General features: G+C 38.5%; 1 protein-coding gene across 4 annotated transcripts in view; it reads left to right on the top strand.

The window, feature by feature from the left end:
* LOC148223310 (transmembrane protein 263-like) overlaps positions 1–19,390 on the top strand; it is a 198,588-nt gene that overhangs the window by 23,707 nt on the left and 155,491 nt on the right. The gene's annotated exons all lie outside the window — the stretch shown is intronic.

Raw genomic sequence — 19,390 nt, 5'->3', positions numbered from 1 at the left:
AAATGTACCTGCTAATTCCCAAGTTGAGATTTTAAGCCTTTTGTGTGTGATGAATTTTTTTCCCCTAGAGGAACAAATTTTATGCTGGCAGATCAAGGACTGTCTAGATTAGAGGGAAAACAGCAGCAGCAAGTGAACTGCTGGGAGGGGACACACACACACACACACACATTTTCCTGCTGCTGTCATGAATTTCAGCCAAGCCCAGAAATCTGTAAAGACACTTAAAGTGTGGAACAAATAAGAGTGTTTCCAAATAGTTGGAGTCTCCATGACATACCAGCAGTTCTTTTAAATGTCCTGTGAACTTATAGTAGCTTCTGGCTAAAAACTATTTTCAGAGTACTAAAGCAGAACGTTTTTTCACCTGACTTCTTTCTGCAACACAATAAAATTGAGGACTTCAGATGGAGATAAGGAAGGTTTTGCAAGGACAGCTTGGAACAAATATTCTGACAGCCTCTCAGAAGGACCTAGTTGGAGTCCATTAGTAGTCATGGGTTTGATTTGAGATCGTGAGAAAGCTTTTAGTTCAGAGGAGCCAACCATTCCCTGCCCTCAATTTGTCCTGAACAAGCTCTTGTTCTCAGATGATCACTTGAGCTACGTTGCTTCTCTCTGCCACGCTGGAAAATGGAACTGTGAGTAATGAGTTGACAGCAAAGCAAATCTTCAACCTTTCTAGGATATTTTTGGGCCACTACAACTGATAAAATAGGGAAAGGATAGCCTTTGAATTGCACAGCAACTTTTAACTGCAGGTTTAGCTCTTGTTGTTAAAACTTGTCAGAATTTTCCTTTCAGACGTCCAGGCCTTCACATTTTGAAATTCTTCTCTTATTGGACAACGGGGAGATTCACAGCCTTGGAAGGGTGGGTTTGAGGGGTGTAAGCCTCACCCCATGTATTTTTCCATTTCCAGTGCTGAGTTTGGAATGGACATTATTTGAACTTAAAGCTGTCTTCATTGTTACACGCAAGGCAAGATATCTACTGTGGTAGAGAAAACAATGTGATGTTAAAAACTAAGACAAAATACGTGTGCACAGCAGAGTGACTTTAGGAAAAAGAGGGAGGAAATACAGGAAGGGAAGAAGGAGGTAAGTAAACTGACTCTGGTGAAGGTCTTGACAAGAATGTAATAATCTTAAATGACATTTGTCCCTAGCAGACACTGAAGACATTCTGACCTTTTTTAACTCTGATTTATTCATCATGGGAATGGATTTTGTACCTCATCCACTCTGTGACTGATGGGCAGGAGTAATTTCTCTCTCAATAAAGAAGAGTACACTGTGGTAGACTCCATTTGGCACACTGACAGGAGCAGAATGCCATCAGCCACAGAGCTGGTTTAAGAAATACTTTCCTTTTCAGTCTTGCTTTCTAAATGTGTGCCTAATATATGTGTAATGGTAGCATGAGGGGAAGGCTACTGAATTGTATGAAACTTGAGTCATGAATTTCCTCTGCTGTATGAGATCTCAGATCACAAGGAAAAGGAGTATCTATGGCTTTACTTGAATGAATTCAAAGAAGGAAAAAAAAAAAGCAGTGAAGAAAATTTCACACACCTCCCAAATCCAACTCATGCTCTTTCTCCTGTAACATAATTTTATGAATCTTTACTTGCAGATGTGCTCCTTCTATCTGTAGATTCTTTAATCACTATGATCTCTGTATCCTGAATTTGTTTTGTATGACTGTCTTGTCATGTGGATGTCATTGAAAGCAGTAGTGGTCAGCCCTTTAGAAGGGACAGTTCTATCATTTGTTTCAAGATACTGCAGGCAGATCAGTTTTCACTACATTTTCTTGTGGGTAGCATTGGGGCAAGAGTGGGAAATACAAGATGGGAAGAATGAGATAGTTGGACCAATGCAAAAGAATATAAAATTGACATTGTCAGCTTATTGCCTTTCAAAATACAGAAACATAATGAGGTCTTGTGTCAGTGAACAACAGAACAGAAAACCCCACCAAAACACAAAACCCTAGAATTCTGATGGTGGGTAAGAGAAGTAGAGAGCAATTGAAGTAAAAAAATTGTAAGAGGGCTTATAAGCCCTAGGGTTTCTTCATTGGCCCTGGTCACTGAACAGTCCAGACTATTCTGGGGTCATCCCTTCTAAGTTGTGCTGCCTGTTGGAGCATATAGGCAGGTTTCATGTCAGGACAGGTGGTGATAGTGCTTCTATTCTGCAGTTCTTTGCTACTGACCAAAAATGTATTCAGGAAGTAACCAAATTACATGCCAGATTTAGTGTTGGCTGTGCATCCATGAATACAGGAGGAGAGAGGGCTGAGAAAGACAAGTGTGAGGATCAGTAGAGCACTGTATTTTTCCATTCTGACCTTACCAGTTTACCTCCTGACCTGTGGTTCCAGTGTGCAAATGCTTTGAAAGCTGTTGAACAAACCATTTCTGCCAAGGCAATCTTGCTCTTCAAGCATTTATTTCTGCAAATAGGTGGAGCCCATGTGAAGGTGGGTAGCCCCTATGAGATGCTATAGTGTTTTTCAGAGAATCCTTCTGAAATTCCCAGTGAATGGAAGGTGTCTCTAAACCATGGTTTCTTCTGCTGGATTAACATCCTTGTAGGCTTTTCAGAGAACTACCAGCTCTGCTGAGGTAGACTCTGCATCTTGGTGTTGTTTTTCCCCAGCATTATTTACTAAAAGCTTGAAGTCTGTTACTGTGCCTCTTTGTAGACCTGGTCTGCTGGAGATTTTAGTCCATACTAAGTGGTGGTGCACTGCAGACCAAAGCAAACATGCAGTGATATTGCCTGTGACACCAGGCTGCTTTAGAAGGTTCAAGAGCCCAGCCAGCATGTTATTCAGACAGAGAGAAAAATACTGTGAAGCAGAAACCTGCAGGACTTGAGGGGTTTTAAAAGGTTTGCACAGCAGGGCAACGAGTCATTGTTTCATTCATATGTTTGGAGTTCTGTTGCTGGCTAATTTGGGACTTGCTTGGGATCTCAGCTTCTTCATTCAGAAGTCTTTAAAACTTGAATGAAGTATAAGGCAGGTGTAAAACTTCCACAAAATCTGTATCTGAGGAAGTTAGCCTGCTTTTTCTGGAAGGTTCTTGAAGTAGAGGCATGTTTATAGTGATTTAAGAAACTGAAATAAATAATAGGTTGATTTTTTTCCCTTTAATATTTTTCCAGGTTTACTCTGATCTGGTGGGTTGCAGAGGACGCTTCAATGAGCTAACTTAAGTCACAGCAGGGGCAAACAGGTCAAGTAGTCTGCTTGAAACAAAATCGTCATGTAACCTTCTGCATTTCTAGGAATCTTTCTCTAATGACACATACATTAAATGTAACTAGTAGTCTCTGAAAAAGACTGATCTTATTATATTTATCTCACCAAATCAAAGCTGTTTGTATGTTAATTTCACAGGACCCTCTAAGTCTCAGCTGCATTTTCTGAGGCTGACTGCTCCTTATCATTGTCTGCTGTGCTGTTATTAAAAATAGAAAACTTTTCCATACTAGGAAATTAATATAGAAATGCCGTCAAACATACTGGGCTTCATATTGAAATTAATGGAAGTTGTGTGTGATTTTTTTTTTTCCCCTGCAATTCATCTATAAGAGAATTTCCTTTTATCTGTCTAAATAAGCTTTTGCAAAATATGAAAATTCTACCACTGATTTTTGCACTTGCCTATTGCATGATAAACAGTGTCTTGGTATTTGACAGCTGCATGATGAAAGTCTTGGTATTTACAGAAGAATGAGGATGCTTGCCAGGGTAGGATGATTTAATTTCTTCACACTCCTTGCTGCTACTGGACATCTGACTTTTGTTCCTGCCTTTATCTTTAGTGATATTTTCCTTCTTTCACTTGGAAAATATAATCTACTACTGCCTCTTTGCTTTCATGGCTGTTTGCTGCTGACCTGCTGACCTACAAGCTCTGTAAATGTTCAACCAGGTTGTAGGATTTGTATGCTTTTTAACCAGTAAGGAAGTTATAGAGCTGGTAAATGTTCCAATAGCAGTGAAGCTTTTTTAATTATGTAAACCCCGAAAAGAATGACTCTAAAGGGATGAAAAGAATAGCCATTATAGAAATGTCCTTTCTCAAGGGGCTGTTACCTTTTAAATAGTTTCCTTATAATACCAGTTCTACTTTGCATTTCCCCTTTTCTCCATAGAATGTTGGCACTAGAACAACAACTGTGATATTCCAAATTGTTTCCACTAGCTTTAGCCCCCAGACCAGAACCCTTGATTGCTCTTCTCCTTTTCCTTATTTTTGTCTATATAGAACTCATGATAAAGCTGAGACGTACTGTGAGACACTAAGGTAGCATTCTTGTTTTTTTTTTTTTTTTTTTTTTAATATTTAATATGTTTGGGTATTTAATTTTGAGCCTGACATTAAATTTAATAAGTTCAATAATTCTTTAAAAAAATGTCCTTAATTAAACTGTTTCATACTGCTGTTCAAATACAGCTTTTCAGTCTTTCTGTGAAGTGTAGCCATGCTGCTGCTTAGCTTGTGCATTAAAACTGTAATGGCCTTTGTGACAGTGTCCAATGTACTGTGATGTTCCCAAAGCTTATCATTCATTTCATTTTGGAGGGTGAGAATCTATGTGTAATCAAATGAGTGATTCTGGTGTTAACAAGATGCCAAGTTCTCTAGTATTTCCAGCTGATGGTGGATAATAAGTGCATTGTTACTGGAATGCTGACACCTCTTCCATGCTTTTCCTTCTCAGAGGGCTTAAATAATATTTTGAAATAACCTTGGGAATTTTAATCCTTACCAAGTACAACATTTTTTCTTTCTGCTAGCTCTACTGTATTTCCTTGCTGCGTCAGAGATAATAACACCTAGATGCCTGAAAGTGATAACTTGGCGTTGTTTCTTATTAAAAGAGAAAAGGAAATCCTGTTTGTGGGTTTCGACCAAAAAACCCCTTAGCACTGCCATGGCATTGTCCAAATTTACATGCAGGATCCAGCTCCCAAAGATAACGAAAAATAATTTTTTCTGTTTTTTTTTTTTTTCTTCTCTTACAATGAATGTGTTTAATCTGCTGTCTTCTATAGCCTAAATGTTTTGTGGATCACTTCTGTAAGATTGGCTAAAAACATGGCCTTGTAAGGACTGCTTGTCTGTGTGCTATTAGTTTCCAACCTACCCATCACATTTAAGGAAATACATTCTAGTGTGTAACACCTATAAAGCACACAGGATTGCTGAAGAGCAGTCTCTGTGAAGTGAAGGATTCCTTCTTGCAGCTGATCAGTCAGAATTTTTACTGGAATATAGTGGACTGGGTTACAACTGCAGTTTTTGGGGTCTCTTGTGTCACAGGACAGACAGCTTAATTTTCAGTTCATTCCTTCTTCAAGTACCAAGCTACCTCTTTGGGTCTGAATGACCACCTCCTTATGGTATAAGAACCATCTAGCTTAATTTTTAACTTGTCGAAGAAAATAAATTCCTTCTTTGTTTTTTTAAATGACTCATTATTTCCTCTCAAGCTGTTAAAACAGGTGCAAGTTTGCATGGATTATGATCTAAAAGATTGTATTTTATAGGAGGAGCCAGTCTCTTCTCCCAGGCAACTGGTGATAGGAGAAGACAAAATGGCTTCAAGCTGTGCCATGAGAGGTTCAGATCAAACATCAGGAAAAATTTCTTCATTGTAAAGGGTTCAAGCACTGGAATGCACTGGAGAGGTGATGGAGTGACCATCCCTGGAAGTGTACAAGAAATGTGGCATCTAGTGCTATGGTTTGGTTGACATGGTAGGGTTCAGTCAAAGGTTGGACTTGATGATCATGGAGGTCTTTTCCAACGTTAATTATTTCTATTGTGGGCATCCTGCCCAGTCGTAGAGATAGCAGTGGAATCATATATTATTTAAAACCTAACCAACACCCCTATAATTTGCTTTATTAGAAGTGGCCAGTATGCAGTGCGAGTATGTAATAAATTTTTTATCTTGCCTTGTATTATAAAATTTTCAAGTAGGCAAAACTTGTCTAAGAATACATTAGTCAATAATGAACTCAAAAGGGTAGGTCCAGGTAAGGAAATGTTGACCTTTATTCTAATACCTCTGGGCACACTGTTTGCATCAGGTTTTTTCTTCCATTCTGGAACTTCTGTTGTTCTTGCAACATAGTGGGACCATTTTGATCCAATCCTTTCATTTTACCATAAATCATGAGGAGGGGAAAAGGGCTGGAGAAGTTTTCCTGAGCATACTTTCTCTAGTGCACATCTAACCTTTCTGATCCTCTTCAAGAACTCTTGGTATTTTTTCTTTGTTTTGTAAGACTATGTGGATGCTTATTGTTTGGTGAAAATGAGTTTAATCTGAAACCAGTCTTGTTTCTTCTGTGAAAGATGTGCAGTTGTCCTGAGAGGATTTTACAACAGAAATTTCTACTTGAGCAATGTTATGTTTCTGGTGGAACCCAAGAGATGTGCATTGTACCTTCAAGCCTCTACATATAATTAGAAGGATAGTGAATTGGGAGGTTAAGGTTCATAGCTGTTGTATCTGACCTGAATTTGATCCTTTGGATTTGATTAATGTTTTACCCTTCTATTCCTGCTTTTTCAGTGTCTGCAACTTTTGATTTAACAAATGTAACCTAGTGCATATAAAAAAACCCCCAAACCACAAAATAAACAACTGTGTTGCTACTGATGTTATATTTTAATTGGACAATTGTATAGCTTAGAGGATGGGCCACAAAGGAGCAGCCAATTATTCTGTGTCTGTCTAAAAGCCTTTTCATTACAGAATACTGATTAAGATTGTATAGTTTCATATTGTTTCATGTTATTGATTTCTACCAACCCCAAGTCAATGGTTCATTAATTGACAATTACCTTTTTTCACCATGTTTCAGAAAATTGACGTGAGCAACTTGAGGTGTTAAGTTCAATTTCAACTAGGTATCAGTGTGCCTGTTTAATCTCTAACAAGACCCATTAGGCTCCCTGTTTTAATTTTACACAGAACATAAAGGCATCTCCACAGGGAGGCTATGACCCTCTCTCTATAAGGAGAGCAAAGATAGCCTTTACAGAAATAATAGGGAATATTTGTGGAAGGGCTTTTTGCCCATCTGTGTTGACAAGAGGAAATCAATACTTTGCTTATCAGAAATGATGCCATGAAGTTGGGGGCCATTGACATGTAGCAAGTTACTTGAGTTGTACCTTTAATTTGTTTCACTTTATTTGTTGAGTTGGAGCTGTTGGATACAAGAAGTGAAATCTTTGTTTTGCATGTCAGAGGTGAAAATGTTTGAAACCTAAAGCACAGAGCTAATTCTTTTTGGGGGAGGAACCTCGTGTATAAAACTTTGTTTTGTAAGATAAACATGGTCTTCATTCAGGACTCTTAACTTGCCCAAAACGCTTGCCTATGTTATGTAAAGCAGTCAGCCTTTGATCAACAGTATGCTGTATCTACCTTTCTAGCATCTTCCTCTAGCTCACCTAGAAGGCAGAGTAACCTGTGCTTACTGTTGCAAGGCCAAAGGTCAGGAACTTGATTCCAATTGTAGAGAGAGATGAGAATTTTTGTATTATTATTTGCAAAGAGTTACCAGGAACTTCAGTCAGTTTTGTAAAAATGATTAGTTACAGTCTCCCAGAGCCCTCCGCAGCCATTACTATTGTGTTGCTCTGCAGAACTCATCTTTCTGTCTTCTTGTTTTAGTTCTGATTCACTGGGTAACCTCAGTGGCTCAAAATTAGAAGATGATCTTCAGAGAGTTTCTTGGGAAGCTTGTGTTAATTTAAATTAAAGTAGTCTTCAGAATGTCTTGGGTACTGTCCAAGTAGAGACTATAATCCCTCTTTCCCAAAGGTTATTAATTCATTGATTATTAATTGTATCAATGTTATCCTCAAGAACTTGTGACTGGGACACGAGGACTCCAAGTTTTAGAGCCATTCCTCTTTTTTCTTCATACTTTCTTTCCTTTTTTTCCTGATGTGGATTTTAATAAGAGATCATTATAATACTACTTTGAAATAATATTTTGTTTTGCTACTGCTAAGTATATCACTGTAAATATCTACAGTTTTGTTTTATTCAGTTAGTCTCTCTAAGAACAAAGGAGATTTATGGTTCAATTACAGACACTTCGATCTTTAATGAGTTGTGATAGAGGAGATTGTAGCAATTTTCATTGAGCCAGAATTTGTTACCACAGTTTTTCAAAGAAACAGTTACAGCGTTTTTCATGCTGATGAGTTTAAATATTAATTTTAGCTTCTCTTCAGGTTAAATAGTCAATCCATTTGAAGTTGATTTCAAAAATTTTGCTGACTTGAAAAGCATCAGTGTTTTACCCTTCGTTTCCTCTTTCCCATTTTAGAAAAATATTATTTTCCCTTTAGTTATTGCATCAGGCAAAAGTATGTTTCTGAGATTACTGTACATTCGTTGCATATATGCAGCTGTATACCCTTGTTGGTTTCCCACAACCTCACTTTTATTTATTATTATAACCTCACTTGTCTTGATCCGTTTTAGAATTGAATCTCTCCTGTGCTTCATTTCAGGATGAGGTAATATTAAGGAAGATATGGTTGTTTTGGTTTTTTGTTTGTTTGTGTATTTTACTGGCTTTTTTCCAGAGGAGAATGAGCTGTTTTTAACATTTCCTCTCCTCCTCTCTACTTTATTTGGTTCTATTTCCGTAGTGGGTTTGGAAGGGTAAAAGATACAATAAGCTCCAATTTTTTTTTCTTTCACACTTAAAGGATTTGAAGCTTGATAGGTCTCCTTAATTTTTCTTTAAGCCATTGACACAAACTGAATTGATGTGAAGCCTCAGGCCTTCCACTGCTGAATTTGTCTAGAGCATGAAGAATCTCATTATTACAGAGTGCACTTGAAGCTTGAAATACAGAGAGGATGATGACTACATTGATAGTTAACTGCTGCACCCTATGAGTCAGTGCCATCAGTGCATTTAATGTCTAGGCTTGTGCCAGCATTCACATTCGTGTGCTTGAGTGATGGCAGACAATAATGACTCATGCTTCATTTACTGGTGTCCTATCACTTTTCCTCTGGCTTCATGGACTTTTCATGTAATCTCAAAGAGCAATTACTGGGAAAGAATGAAGTCTCATGCATGAATAAGGGTCAGAGAACTCAGAGGGGCTCTGAACATTGTTTTACCAAAGAAAACAGGATGTTCTTGTTTCTTCAGTTTTCCTGGTTTGTGTCATGTTTTCTGATTTTTATCAGAGTTGTTTAAGATCCAAGGTTGCAGGTTTAGCCCCAGAAATTCATATGGTAGGTGGCTGTGTTCATTTGTCCACTTCTTGGTTGAAAAGTAAAGTAGATATGGTTGCTCTAGTTTAAAAATTAAAGCAAACAGAAGCTGTGATATTTAAATACGTTGTACCAAAAGTGGTTCCACAATTTCCATCTATATGGGGAAAATAGTGTACTAATAAAGATCTAGAGAGATTTAAAGCTCATTATTACTTAAATAAATACTGCTTTAATAAATTCAATTTATTAATTATTTATTATCTAAATTGAGAACCTTTGAAAAGTACTAGACAAAAGATATGTGGTACTTACTATCCTGCCTCTTCTCTATTTCCTGTTTTCCTTCCTGGCAGAAGCAATGCAGAGCTGTGTAGCTGGGGCTGTAACCAAGTGACTGTAAAGTGACCAAACTAGGGTCTATTCTAAAGCTACTTTTTGAGGCAACATCGTATGGTCTGAAAGTTACAAAAAAATTGACCACCTTGACGTGTTTCTCAAAGAGCTGTAAGCTAAGAGGCATCCACAGCTACTGAATATTGCAAAAAGGAAGTTTTAGGTCATATTCGGAAATGAGAAAATATTTTCTGGCATGACTAGTCAAACATCTGTGAGAGCTCTGGGATTTTTTTTACCAAAGTCAGATGTGCAGGATTTTGCAAATTGTCTTGGGTATATGAACAACTAAAATTGTTTTTTCATTAATGGGACTGAGAACTGTAAACTCAACCATCTACAAGTGGAAATAAAAGGATATATTAAAAATATTGGGTGAGTAGCAGATTTTTCAAGGAAGCTTGGAGATGATCATGTTGGCTGCAGGTCTTTCTTCCTCTAGTTGAAAAAGAACCTGAGGCCAAAGCAACTTAGAGGATCTAATGCCTTCATTCTAAGGCAGCTTTGCATGTAGTCCCAATAGGCTTGCAGAGCAATGGCTGTGGCTCTTTAAAAGTGAGGAAGCTGATATAAATATTAGTTCTCAAACTAAGTTATTTCCCTGTAGTGATATTGGAAAATAAAGCCTGGGAAACAGCTCTCTGCCACAGCAGCTGAGAGCCAAGTGTGTTACTTAGCAAAAAAGGATGAAGCTGTATGAGATCTCCTTCTGACTGTGAAACTCTGGATATTCCTCAGCTGAAGAGTTGCAGTCTCTGTTGCAGATGTTTAGTCACAGGCTATATACATTTGCAGTACTCCTGGGGGAATGGTGTGTGTTTATCACTGATTCAAAAATCCTGAATAAATGCATAGTGTGTGCATTAGCCACCTGTCCTGCCATTGCAGGTCCTTCTGAGATGGTGCAGCATTTGAAACATCAGTAGCACCCTGATTGTCAATAACTTGGTGGTGGCTTCTACACCTTGTTACATTTTAGGGGGCAGTGGTTTGAAATCTGTCCTTTTTAAAACACAGTTTTGGATCAGAACTTAATTACAGCGTGGCAGGCAATGATACCAACTGGTGCTGAAAGATAGTAGCATATACTTACAGCAGCCTGAGAGATACACTCATGGCCTTTCTTAGCTCTCTAAGGTGTAAGATGGAATTGCAGTCTTAACTTTGCAACAAAATTGTAGTTTTGTTCAGTATCTAGGTTTCTCCCCACTGAAAATTGAGAGCTCTACTCACCATTATTATCCCTGTCTGAATGCACGCAGATGTGCTGGGCTCTTTCTGAGGCAGTATTCCTAATTGTGTATGTTGCCCTTGGAACAAGATAGACTTTTTCCCCTGACTTCTTTCCCTCTTTTAGTCATCAATCTTTTTCAATTGATTTTAAAAATTAAAAGCAATTAGGAAGTTTTAATAAAAGACTGAACATCAGATAAACTTGCTACCCATTAACAAAATCACTAGAAGACAGTGCTTCCTATAGGGAGTTGGAGGGGATGTAAAGAGAGCAGAGCTGGAGTTTCTTCCCTGAATTATCATTATGCTGTGTAATGAAGCAGAAGCTTACACAGCCATGAACTAATTTGTTATGGCTCCTCATGAGGTCTGCAGTCCAGCTGCAGAGAGGTAAAGAGATGACAGTAGTTTGTTAGGGAAAGGGAAGGAAGAAGCTTTCTTTAATAAGTTATTTGAATTTTTGGATTTTCTATTGCCATCTTTGTTCAAAAGCCATTTAGATTAAATCAGTTGTGTCTGATCCATAAATTGTTAGTGCTTGCCTTCTTCCTCCGTTCCCCTCCCTCCATGCCTTTTGTTTTTAACATCACGAGTGCAAAAAGAGAAGGTGGCTGAACACTGACGAGTGATGCTGTTCACACATTGTAGTCATCTGTTACCAGCTCTAAGGGTAGGATGCTGTTTTGGATCTGTTTAAATGAGAAATATGTTTATCACAAGTGTGCTGAGCTGTGCTTCCTTTTTGATTCCTTAATTTTTAATGTGTAATGATTCTGCTGAAAGCACTTCTCTTCACATTTTTCTTAAAGCACTGCAAACTTCATTAATAAGAGCAGCACTGTTGTGAGGTGCAGTGTGTTGCTGCTGTATTAAATAATATATATTTGAAAACTGCATTTAAAATGATGGTTTGAAGTTATGTTTCCCATGAGCGAAACGGAGAACTGCTACTTTGTCCTTAATTCACCTTGTTATGTTACAGATTGCAAGAAATACAAGAACAGCAACATTTGGAGAAAGTTGCTTTCTGCTTTTGTTTTTTATCACTGTGATCTGTCGTTTTCAACATTGGTTGCAGATAATGTCCTAATATTTTTTTTTTTTATTGGCAGATTTCAGTTTATCGTGCAATGAGAAATCTGGTGAAACATGCTTAAATAATTTAATCCTATAGCTCAGAAATCTCAAACTTTTTTTCTGAAAGCATGAGTAAGGGTTTCATCTCTAAAGCTAAAAGCCTGGATGTAGAAAAGAGGTCTTTCAAGGTCTTTACAAACATTTGATCCACCAGGTACTAGAAGTTAGTTTTCCTGCTTGGCTGCTCACCATTCTGTTAGATTATATCTGTTTGTATAGCCCTTTAACACATGCAATATTTTGCTTTTTACAGCTGAAAATGGTATTTTTATTTTATTGTTTGTCTTATTCCTTCTTTTAGAGTTCCTTCTTTAGCATTATGGAGTCCTTGACTGAGATTTCAACAGCAAAACAAGCATATGTGCTAGTGTGAATCACAGTTGCTACCAGGTTTGTTTGCAAGTGGTCCCAGAGTGCAGCTCTGTTTCTTACAATCTGGCTTTTCTGGCATGGGGCTCATCTGCTTTCCCTTGATATGGAACAGGGATTTTTTCTGAAGCCCTTTATCACTCAACACCTTTCCCTCCCCTGCATGAAGAGTAGCATGCCCAAGAGTGCAGAGTGTCTGTCATTTCTCCTTAGCTTCTCAAGGACTTTTTGGAGGAAAAAAAAAATCTAATCCCTGTGTTGCAGCAAAGGGGATGATACCTACTTGTCACTGCCAACCACTCTAGGTCTTTTGGCTGTCTCTTAAAGTGCTCGTGGTACTTAGGAACAGCACTGTCAAATTTTAGGTATTTTTTGGGTACTTGGAGAATGCCACATAATTCTTCTGAGTTCCTCTGGCAGTTTTAGACAACTAGTGTCTTCTTGCAGGAAATAAACATGCAGAATGTTTGTACTTCCGATTTTGAGTTTGCCATAATGAGCTTGGCTAAATTGACATCTAGTGAATATTGGAACAGCACACACTTATTGAATAATGATACAACGTTTCTGTGTCTTGAATCTGCTGGTGTACCTTGCCCCTTGCTTTAGTATGGGAGAAGAGGGTGAGGATTTCCTTTGTTTGTTCATCAGGTGTGTTTGTCTGCCTGACTCCAGCAACCATGCCCACTGAAACTGGAGGCAAATTCTCAGTAAGTGGTTATCAGGTTCCTAATTTGTCCTGTACAGAATACCGAACTCCCCTGTTTGCTGAAACCTACAAAAATCGGTAGAAGGGGAAAAAGAAAGCAGAAGCTCCCTGGTGAATAAAATGCTAAAAAGAAATTAAAACACTAGTCACAGCAAAGGTGGTGAGTGTTGCCTTGCAGCTGAACTCTGGTACTGTCTGTCAGGTGTTTAATGTTTAGGGTAAACTAACCAGTGGTTCAAAAAGGCCAGGAATTCTGGTGTCATGAACAAAGTAAATGTATTTCTCTCTCTTAAAGTAGAAAGACAGCCTCTAAACTGCAGAAGCTGGACACAATCAGGAGGACTCTGAATTGATAATTATAGAGATATGTAACTAACTTGTGAATTATCTTGCTATAATGAGTGTGTCCCTCCTTTAGTTTTATGAATTTGGTTGTTGTGAAAGATGGTATTGAGAGCAGCAGTTAAGAAGTGTCATTTGTGAATAAGTCTCTTGTCTACAGGTGACTGCCTTTCTGCTTTACTGATAGTGTGTAGAGGTTGTAAAACACTGTATACACTTCTAACTACAAATATATATGTGTTAAAAATGCACATACAGAATGGTGGAAATAAACACTTCTTCATTAATTTTAGAGAAAAAATTCTCTTAGAGCAAACATATTGAATAGGCACAAAAATAAAGGGTAGTGGCTACTGCACAGGCAAAAAGAAGCAAATCATTCCACTGCATAAAACTGTATTATGTGTGATTGGCAGAAAGGAGAAAGGAAAACCTTTTGCACAGTAACAATCCAGAACAATGATTCTTTTGTATGAATAACACTGATGCAAAAAAGTGAATCCACATGGTTCCAAGGTGGTGCATTTCTCCCATTTGTATAGTTGGCTGAATTAAATTTCCCTTTGGAGAGCTTGTTTGATAGCTCCTTTGATTCTTTGATCCGTGTAACAAGAGGATTAATCTCAGTGTCCATTTGGTGTTAACATACCATTCTAATTTCAGAATAATAAACCAATATGCTATTGCAACAGGTCAGGCATTGCTAGGCCATAGTGTACCTTGGACATGTGAGAAAGCTTAATTTAAAAGTAAAACCTTACCATGTCTCAGATGTGTTGGAGGATAACTTAGGCAGGGAATGCTATAATGGTGTTCTGAAAGTCATCTGAAGTTATTTTGTTTAGTATATATAAATACAGTTTAAATATATAACTTTCATTTCTTCCTTCCCATTAGCTTTCCCAGTTTGGCTTGTAGAGCAATTCTCTTTAAAATCAAAAGAGACAATTATTAAACTGAGATCTTAAGCAATGTGCTTAGATCTTAAATAAAGTTTAAGATCTGATGCATTTAAGAACAACAGCTACTGCCATTTTGTTTTGCTGTGACTACCACTATGGTAGAAAATAATGGGAAGTGCATCCCTTTTTTTAGCTGCTTCAGACCAGTCTATTTCACTGTCTTAAGCTGCTGAAAAAGATGAGTTTGAGCTGGATTGTGATACAAGGTACATGCACATACACACTGGCTGGGCTTCATAAAGGATGTTGTGACCTCTAAAAGTGATACCAGGAAAATAGATGTGGGAATGTTGATTTTTTTTTTTTTTTTTTTTTTTTTTTTTTTTTTTTTTGAAGGTACAACATTGCTTTCATAAGTCACCTCGTTTGTAGTGTGGCTTTGGGTCATGGAGCCAAATTGACAGTTTTAGTAGCTTGAAGATAGAAGGATGTTGCCACTCCAGTACGTTCTCAAAATAATCCTCTTGAAGATGCATAGCAGAGGGAATGTGGCATATCAAACTCCTTGCTTTTCATCACTGTTAACACATTTGAAACTGTTCAGATGATTCCATTCTTTAGTGATAAGGCTTCTATTTATGTAGATTAGCAGGATCATTGAGTACTTGGCCCCAGTTAAGTTGGTGTATGTGTGATGGTTCTTCCACTAGACTCAGTTGGTTAAATCTCCATCCAGCCTGGCTTTGAACCACCTCTCAAGCCTGCCAAGGTCCCTCTGGATGTCATCCCTTCCCTCCAGAGTGCCAGTCACAGCACACAGCCTGGTGCTGTCAGCAGCCTTGCTGAGGGAGCCCTCATTTCCACTGCCCATCACTGACAAAGGTGTTCAACAGCACTGGCCCCAATACCAACCCCTGGTCTCCACCTGGACATGGAGCCATGGGCCACCACTCTGAGTGTGACCTTCCCACCAGCTGCTTGTCCACCCAGTCATCCATCTGTCAAATCAGCCATACCTCTCCAACCTGAAACAAGGATGTCATGTGGGACAGTGTGAAATGCTTTGCCCTGTCCAGAATCTTCATCTTTGCAGTTCTCAGAACATTATCATATGGTCATGGAGCTGTACATTACACTGTAGTTAGGCACCCTCTTTCTTCACAACATTTCTTGAAGGTAAATGATAACAAACTTATTACTTATATTTATATTATTTATATATTATTGTTTATTTGTATGGATATATATTTTTATATTTTTATATAAATTGTGCAGTCAAATTCTCTTGCTTCTGTTTGTAGCTTGTCCTCAGCCAGCTGTTGTGCTGGGGCTCTGCTACTTTGACAGCTGTACTAAATTTTTAACTTTAAATAACATGAAAATAAATCCAGCCTGCCAACCCTGCATTTAAATCCAAACAGTGCAAAGAGGCACTTCTAACAAAGCAGTGTGAGAGCTCTGATGCTCCTGTCATTCAGTTTCTTCCTAATGTCTGTCACCTGGCAGTTTTTGTGATTCTTAAGTTTTCCCAAGTTGAATCTAGCACTGTGAGACCTTATATTGTATTTTGTTTGACTATATAGGCTAGAGTAGTGTTTCTTTTCATAGTACTCTATGGCTTTTTGCTCAGAAGCCTATGGATAATATAATCTTGCCCCACAATGAGAGCAGAGGCTTGGGCTGTTTTTCTGTATTACAAGGCAGCCATGCTGAAGTCTTCACTGTGATAAGAGTACTTTATCCTAGCTTATGGCTGATTCAGCAATGCAGGTGCTGACTCTGTGCTCCCTGCTTTGTGGGCTGGCATTCCATTTTTTTTTTTCCATTTCTAGTCTCAATTCCCCCTCTAATTTTGAGAAATGGTGACCCAAACCACATTTTTCTTCATACTTTTTGGTTATCTTTAATGCTGATGAGATAAATACACTGTGGATCTGCCATGCACAAAGGCTGACCGTGCTGGTCTGTATTGTTAGTGGACACAACTAGACAGAAGGCCTCCAAAGGGTTGCCAGCTTTCACTACAGCAAGAAGCACTGGTGTCTTTGTTCCATTTGTAATGATAGTGAAACTCTGTGAGTACCTGCAGGATAAACCATATCTTGGAGTCCAATAACCATATATGACCCTGGTCTCTACTCTTTTCCTCTAGGCTGTGTTGTTAGGTACCATAGGCAGCAAATAATTTTACAAAGTTACCTATTTTTGCCCTCTTTCATGCTGATATTGAAGATATTGGTACTTCCTCAAATTGTTACATATACAGAAACAGTATATCTGTCATGTTAAGCCTTTTACTTGCAGGCAGCTATGCAGGTGTGGGTGGAGAAATAGGAGGTATTTTTCTACTTTTGCAAGTTCTCCATGTCTCTGGAGAAGTGTACTATTGCCCACACGATAAGAACAAATGTAAGAAAATTAGAGCATATTCTGGTAGCACACATGCAGTGAATAAGCTTAGTGTAGTTCAAACAGGAGCTCAAAGTTGCAGGTAAAGTAGGGTACTTAAAATGAGAACAACTGTAAATAATCTTGGCTGATGAAAACTTTGATCAGTAATGGGGGCTGGTTGTACTCTTGCTCATTCCGATTATTATAAGGTCGAGTTCTTGGAGAATACTGGTGCAGGAAGACAGTGGTTGTAGCCTGTGTTGAAGGGAGGGAATTCTTTGTTTCCACTTCATTAATTATCCAGCTCTCCACGGATCATGATCTAGCTGGGAACCAGAAACTCTCTTTGGAATACTTAACCCTAGGTTAGAAGCAGCAGTACAAAGTGTTGGTGGGACCCTTTCCCTGAATCTTATCTTCTTAAGGCAAGGAAACCCGTTACTGCATTTTCAGTATCAACAGACATTGCCAGTCCCCCTTCCCTCGCCCCCCAAACAAACAAACAAACAAAAACTTAACCCAAAACCTCAACAAGTAACTGCTTTGATCTGACATTTGTTGAGGAAGAATTTGGCATCAGCTGGTGCTGGAGTAGGTAGGCTGTATAAAGGGCCAATGTACAAGGCCAGCAGGCTGCAAAGAAGCACAGAAAACATGAATATTGTGAGAGTGTGCTAGTATTGACTCCTAATGTTTTGGATATTGTTTGGTTGTACTGTTTGTGTTCAGAGTAGCAATATGAATGTTGGTGGTCTCAGATCAAGGAAAGAAAAGTGAAATGGTGCAACTCCAGTTTTGAATGAAGTGAAATCCTGGCACAAGATGAGTACAATCCTGGCACAAGAGTACAAGATGTCACTCTGCAAAGTGGGAAATCACTGTGCACCTTCCAGACAAACTTTGCTAACTTCTGAATCTTAAAATGATCCAGTGTTTCTTCAATAAAGACTGGCTCTACCAGTTGTCAGATTGGTGCTTCCCATATTGCTTTGCTAGAAATACATTTCTAATCCCTCTTTGATGGGTGGACATGACACTTCAAGAATTTTAGGATGATGTCAAATTTGACTTAAACAGAGTTGCAGCAGAGATGCAGTGGTATGATTCAGATGAGTTCTCACTGTGTTTTAATTTTGGGAAAGGAGCTCTTAAATCTGGTTGTATGCTAATGAAGCACAACCAACATATTTTCCTTGCCACCTCACCTCATGACATTGTTTCTTCCTGTGTTTCTTCCTTTCTGTGACTGATAACATGCTTTGTAAGGCAAACAGTCCCTGTGTGAAAGGACTGCATAACACTCTGATAGACTTAATGCAAGTGGTAACCTCGCAGAGCCAGTTTGCAAGTCCAAGGCAGGTGTTTGATTTTGTAATTTTAATGAAATAAGGTTAAAGGTGGAAAAGACTTAGAAGTCATCCTGTGTATTCCTCAGCTGATGCTTGGGTCATGAAACATTACACCCTTGTGGTGTTTGTTAATGCTGCAGCATCAGATTGTCCAGACTGATTTGTTCATCCACCCATCATCATCTTGGCTTGGAAAATGGTGTCAGATATGATTGTCATTCTTGTGTTTTGTGCTGGCAGATTATTGTTGGTTTCAGCTACCATTGCAGCAGGCAAAGAAAATAGGCCTTTTTCTCCCCCCTCAAATTCAATTACAGCTTTGGTTGTGGATATCAAATACATTCATAGCATCAAAGAACAAAAATAGTCCAAAGATGTTTGTCATAGCCATAGGCTGCAATATCGTACTGACTCATTTCTGTGTGCAGTAAAGTATTAGGGAGGGAGAAAAAGGGGGAGATGAAGCAGAGTGCAGATGCTATGCCAGGCTGTCTAATGCATAGAAATAAATGAGTAGCTTTTGTGGGGCCAGGCCTTTTCTCATAGGAAATCTTGAATTTACAGATTTGTTCAAGGTGATTTGATCTGTACCGTTTCCTGTCATACAATGTGCCGTGTTCAGATATTGTAATGCATCTGTTATGACAGATATGGTAGATTTGGAGACTTGTATGAATAGTGAAGTGAGGAAGCTGAGCTATTCATAATTCTCCATCAGGATGGCTACCAGAACACAGCCACTTAATTTTGAGGTTGGTGTTTATTCACTCAGTTTATCACTTAAGGAAACAAAAAGAAAAGTACTCTGGCACTCTATATACTAACCTTTGCTGAAAATTCAGCAGGTATTGTTGCTGCTGCTTTTGGTCATCTTTCTGTCTGTGTCTTTATTGCATTTTTGTTGTTTCATATCTGTAAATATTTTCTGTGTTCCTTGAGATAGGAAGCATGGCTATTTTGGTCAACATTTAGAGGCTTTTTGAGTGCTTCTTCAGGAAGAAGTGAAATAAAAATGTGCCTGCCAACTAGCAGAGGTTGCTTCCTCCCTGTTGGGAGCTTCCCTGTTTGCTGATAGCCTGTACAAACAGGAATGGATCTGGGGAGAGCTATGTGAAATTCCTCCTTTGTCACACCTCCTCTGTCTTGTGTTTCTTCTGTATAGACCTTGTTAGAGTAAGCCATGACTGAAATAGCATTTCAGAGATGGTGCAGTGTCTCAGATGTTTTTTGTTTTGCATTTTGTGCGTAGGTTTTCTTTCCTTCCTATCTTTCTCC

The sequence above is a fragment of the Sturnus vulgaris genome, chromosome 6 (assembly GCF_052056855.1).
Source record: "Sturnus vulgaris isolate bStuVul1 chromosome 6, bStuVul1.hap1, whole genome shotgun sequence".
Lineage (NCBI taxonomy): Eukaryota > Metazoa > Chordata > Aves > Passeriformes > Sturnidae > Sturnus > Sturnus vulgaris.
Note: the sequence above shows the minus strand (reverse complement) of the source record. Positions and strands in the feature narration are given on the sequence as shown.